Genomic DNA, 4,894 nt, shown 5'->3' with positions numbered 1-4,894 from the left:
TAATCTTCTTGGCAACAACCTCCTCTAACGTACTATGAGAAAGAACCATTCCATGATGCATATCAATCCAATAGTTATGGTGGACCTCCTTTTGGTTATCAACCACAGCCACTATATGCATATGAGCCTTATCCTCAACATAACCCTCGACTATCATATCACAAGCCTCATCTTACAAAACACATCCATATGACCATAACCCATATCCACCATACCAACAACCATATGAGCCATATGCACCATACTTAGAACCACCACAATTCCAACATCAATACTCCCAAGAACCACCGCCTCAATATACACCACCTCCATATGCTTACCAAAATGAACCACCTTCCTATTTTGAACCATTTCTCCCAAACAATGAACCCTCGTATCCACCCTAAACCCCAATGGATGACACTTTCATCTCAATTTTCCAAGAGCAAATGGAGCTTTATACTATTCTTCAAGGGGTAATAACCAATTTAGCCTCCCAATGCTTAGACACTCAAAGCACTCCCATGGCCACATGTGGAGAATCTAATGAAGAGCAAAGCATGAAGGAGAGATTAGAAACTTCGGTGGAAAATGAGGAATGGGATTTTGTATCAGAGCAATTGGAGAAAGCCGTAATTGTTGAAGAGGAAGAAGTGGTTGAAAATTTAGGAGATGCTAAACCTCCATGGGAATCTAGAATTTTAGAGCATTCCTCCAAGAAGTTTGAAATTGATGTTAAGGAGGATAGTGCACAACCTCCAAGGCATGTTCTCAATGAATAATTGGATGGAATGGAGTAAGAAGCAAGTTCCCTTGGTGATGATAATCATGAATTAAGTCCTCTTATTGATGAGTTCGCATCTACGAATGATTCCTTTGAATTTGAAGAACCTTCTCCGAGTGAATTTGAAAGTGATATTGAGGTAGACTTTTCTTAACCACCGGTTTATGATTTATGCTATGGAAAAGAGTTGGATGAATTTGGTGAAGAAAGGATTGAAACTGAAAAATCTTGTCAAGAGGTGGAAGTCCTTCAAAAAGGATGGACGGGAGTGGAATTTGCTTTGTCAAGATCACTGGAGACTTCTCTACCTAGGTCACCATCTATTCCTTCATTTGAGTGGGTAAAACTTATTTCTCTTAGCTTTATTATCCCACTTGAATTTGATTTTCCTGAAACAAATGGTAAACTTAGGGCACTTTGTGGAATGAAGCGTAAGAGAAGGATGATTAGTGGTTGGCGTTGTAAATCTAGGCTCATTAAGATTGAGACTTCAAGGGTTAATTGCAAAGGTTGGACTAGTGCTCAATTGGATGGGTCTAAGAGAAGAGTTTGGTATTTAATTGAGAATTCGGCTTGTTTACCACCCGAATGGAACCACAAGGATCAACTTGAAGACGAGTGCAAAAATAAGATATGGGATCCCGGATTACAACATGAATGTCAACTTTATGAGCTCATATCATGTGAGGAACTTCATCGGAACTTGGTAAAATCGGATGGAAATTCAGACAACCACTTAAAGACCAAGCATTCTTGGAAATTCAAGGATGAGTACAAGCACAAGTCACCATGACAAAGAGCTTCCCAATTGTCTAACTTAAGGACATTAAATAAAAGTGCTAGGTGGGAGACACCCCACCATGGTAACCTCTTTCCATTCTCTTGTATATATAGTTGATGAATGAATTGAGTTGCCATTATTAGATAATTTCTTGCTTTGATATCACTCTTGTATATCTTGCCTTGGTTGTTACTTTGTTTGGTTAGATTTATGCCTTAAGTTGTAGGTTATTTATTTTGAATTTCACCTTTGTTTGAATTGAAATTTTGTTTGAATTGCATAGTAGAGTATTTGAAAATTTTCAAAAAGATAAGGATTTTATTATATTTGAATTTTGGTTGGTATTAGACATGTAAATAATGGGTGGGAGTGCCCTGTTTCTATTTAAAAAAAATCAATGCATATGTGATTGAATTGAATTTAATACATGAGTGTGGGTGTGGGTGTATATATGTAAAAGTGAGATTTTGGGAAGCTAAGTTTGATATTAGAATTGTATAGATTGTGTATGTATTAGGTGAGACTTAGGTTAAGCAAAGGTTTAAATTTTAGCTCACTTGGCCATACATATATCCTTACTTTTACCCTTAGCCCCATTATAACCTTGAAAAGTCCTCATGATACTTGCATATGTACATTAAATATTTGTTGATTGGTTAGATGAAGAACAAACTTTAGAAAGCATGATTAGAGGAGAATTGAGTGGATTAACCCGAAACACTTGAGCGACTAGAGTGCATATACACATCCGGTGAGGGTTCAATTGCTCAATTCCATATTTTTATCTTTGATCATTGCTTATCTTGAAAGTTTGTAAAGTCTTTTGAATAACTCAATTCAATTGTGAATTTGGTTTTGGTATGATTATCCTAGCCCTTGAATGTGCATACATGATTTCTTGGAAATTTGATTTACTTTGACTACATATATGCTTATATATAAATAGATAGTAATTAGAATAGTTATATGCATATATATATTTTGCATTTAGATAGTTTGCATTGAATAAAAATTGGTAATCCCTTCTTGTCTTTCTTGAATTTAGCATGAGAACATGCTAATGTTTAAGTGTAAGGAGATTGATAAACCATAATTTTATGGTTTATATTGTATTGAATTTGGTGGATTTTATCAACTTTTTCCATATTTCTTCACTAATTTAGCATGGTTTTATGAATTTCTCCTAATTTTACTTAATGGTTGAAAACATACTTTTTAGGCTTTTAATTATCTAAATTTAATCCACTTTTATTCCACTAGATGCCTTGATGTGTCTGTTCGTGATTTTAGGTTTAAGAGGCAAGGATTGGATCAAAGAAGTGAAGAAAAAGCATGCAAGATAGAGAATTCATGAAAAATAAGGATTTAGTGGATTCAAGGCCATGCTTACGCGTGAGGAAGGAAATTCGCCAGGCCACACGTGACACTTGTCACGTGACCTCACTAAAGGAACATGTTGGGCGCAATTTCTGAGCACATCCAAGCCTGAATCCAACTCAATTCTGAAGTATTTGAGGCCAAATTCAAGAAGGGACAAGGGGAGAGCAATTAGGATAGTTTAGTAACATGCTTTAGGTTATATTCTAGAGAGAGAAGTTCTCTCTTCTCTCTAGAATTAGGGTGAAATTAGGTTATGTTTCTCTTAGATTTAGGTTTAATTGTTGCTTTGATTTAGTTTCCTTGCAATTTCTTGTTGTTATATTTTGCTCTTTTAGTTTTACTTGCTATTTCCTTTATTTTATTGCTTTTGTGTTCATGACTCTTGTTGATTTTAATTTTCATTAACGCAATTTATGTTTTATGTTTCTTATTGTCTAATTGAGTTGTTATTATTGTTCTCTTGCATTTCGTAGTTTTAGACTTTATTATTTCTTGTAATTTTACGTTGTTTTCCTTTTATGCCTTCCAAGTGTTTGATAAAATGCTTGGTTGGATTTTATAGTAGATTTTCACACTCTTGGCTTGTGATTAACTAATTGGAGACTCTTGAGTTGTCAACTTCTTTTGTTGATTGGTGATTGAGGATTACTAAGTGGCTTGAATTCCACTAAAGCTAATCTTTGATTAGGACTTATGGACTAGAGTCAATTTTGCTCACTTGACTTTCTTTCAATTGTTAGAGGATAACTAAGTGAGAGCAAAAGACAATTACTATCACAATTGAGGATGATAATGAGGATAGGAATTCCAATTCTCACTCCTTGCCAAGACCTTTCTTAGTTGTAGCTTTACTTTCTTGTTATTTACATCCCTTGCCTCTTATTCCAAAATTCCGAAAATACTTTTCCATAACCAATAATATGCACACTTCCCTGCAATTCCTTGAGAGACGACTCGGGGTTTAAATACTCTCGATTTTTATTGGTTTGCACTTGTGACAAACAAATTAAACTTTGATTGAGGGTTATTTGTTGGTTTAGAACTATAATTCAACGGAATTATTTTATGAAAATTCCTAACCGACAATTTTCTTCCGTCAGCCTCTCGGCAACTTGTTTTGCTAATTGAGCCATTTGATCTTCCAAGTTTCTGATGGAGACCTTGGTTTTCTGCATGAAGCTATTTGTGTTTTTGGAGAGTTCTGCTAAGGCTGTTTCTATGGCCAAGGGTTTCTGAGGAATTTGGGGTGGGTTTGATGGTTGAGGCAGCTGGTATTGGTTATTGAAGTGGTTATGGTAGGAGTTGTTATTATTGAAGGAGGGTTGCCTCTGACCTTGATTCCCCCAACCAAAATTGGGGTGATTTCTCTAGCCTGGATTGTAGGTCTTAGAATAGGGATCATTGTTGGATGGTCTTGAAGAGTTTCCCATATAATTAACATGTTCCAAAGAAAATTGGTCATAATCAAAATTCTCACCTTGAGGGATTCCGCCACTCATATCATAAGAAACTTCTTGAGTGTTCACAACTGAGACTTGCATGCCCCTAATTATTGAGTGAAGGCATTTATTTGTTGAGACATGGCTTTGTTCTGAGCTAGAATGGTATCCAAGACATCTAATTCTATGACTCCCTTCCTCATTGTTCTCTCTAAAGAATATAGATACTAATTGTTGGCCATCATCTCTATCAATTCCATGGCATCATCAGTGGTCTTCTTCATGTGGAGAGATCTTCCTACAAAGTTATCCAATAAAAGTCTTAAAGCCAGAGTGATCCCGTCATAAAAAATCTACAAATGTACCTGTTCATACCCAGGGTCGAGCTGTTCGAACCGGGATGTTCAGTAGTGAAGCGACCGACCTCTTCAGGTCAAGCAGACCGACTTCTTTACGAAGAACTCGGCCAAATCAACAGCAAAGCCCAATAAAAGGGCCCAAATAGAGGAACACGACCCAGAATCCAAAGGT

The sequence above is a fragment of the Arachis ipaensis genome, chromosome B8 (genome assembly GCF_059453495.1).
Source record: "Arachis ipaensis isolate K30076 ecotype BB chromosome B8, ASM5945349v1, whole genome shotgun sequence".
Classification (NCBI taxonomy): Eukaryota; Viridiplantae; Streptophyta; class Magnoliopsida; order Fabales; family Fabaceae; genus Arachis; species Arachis ipaensis.
The sequence above is the reverse complement of the archived record's forward strand: the minus strand, read 5'-3'. Positions refer to the sequence as shown.